This window comes from Solanum stenotomum, chromosome 1, assembly GCF_019186545.1.
Source record: "Solanum stenotomum isolate F172 chromosome 1, ASM1918654v1, whole genome shotgun sequence".
In the NCBI taxonomy this organism is placed as follows: Eukaryota; Viridiplantae; Streptophyta; class Magnoliopsida; order Solanales; family Solanaceae; genus Solanum; species Solanum stenotomum.
Window position 1 is genome coordinate 72,256,707 of NC_064282.1, and position 817 is coordinate 72,257,523.

Genomic DNA, 817 nt, shown 5'->3' on the forward strand with positions numbered 1-817 from the left:
AATCTATTCCATATGAGAAATGGTTGGAAGGAAATTCAACTTGAAATATTTTAAAGTGTGGGGGTGTCTAGCCAAAGTCCAAGTTCTTATTACTAAAAGGATTAAAATATGACCTAAGATCTGTGGACTATAAAATTAGACTTGAGTAATCTAATGAGAGGTCTAAAAGACCTTGGAAAGAACAAAAGGAGAATGTACTTAATAAAGAGATTTAGACGTGTACTTAATTCAATCTTCTTTAATTTTTTGTTACTTTGTTTCTTTGTTCCTTTATATACACACTGAATCAAGAAAACAAGGTACTTTTTTGTGTTATTTTTTCTCTTTGTATGATTTTTTTAATATATGGTTTACATGCAAATAATGGAATGTATATGTTTATAATTAAGGGAAAAAATATTTGATTTGGTTTCCTTTTTTGTTTTTTTTTTGCAATGCATGAAGGAAGATGGATGATTTTGATAAACGGCAAGCTGGGATGAAGAGTGTATTGACATGTGGAATTTGCAAAAAGCTATGCAAAGATGTCTCAATTATTGAAGAATGTTGTCACAGATGCAAGAAAATTTTTATCTTTTTAATTAATTTAATTTTTGGGGGTTTATTTTTTTTATTTGAGTGATGTTGATAAATTATTTGTTCTTGTGATTTCATGATGTTGATAAAAAAAATCGGTGATTTTGATAAATAATTTGTTGTTATCATTCCACAATCTTGAATTTTAGATATTTTTTTCGTTCTTTTCAATGTTTTTTTAAAAAGATCAATTTAGGTGTAATATTATTATTTTTTCTTTGGGGGGGGGGGGGGGGGGGGG

At 28.3% G+C, this 817-nt stretch overlaps 1 pseudogene; it reads left to right on the forward strand.

Moving 5' to 3' along the window:
- The first annotated feature begins 448 nt into the window (after positions 1-448).
- Positions 449-817, forward strand: part of LOC125856329 (E3 ubiquitin protein ligase DRIP1-like) — a 5,408-nt pseudogene continuing 5,039 nt past the window's right edge.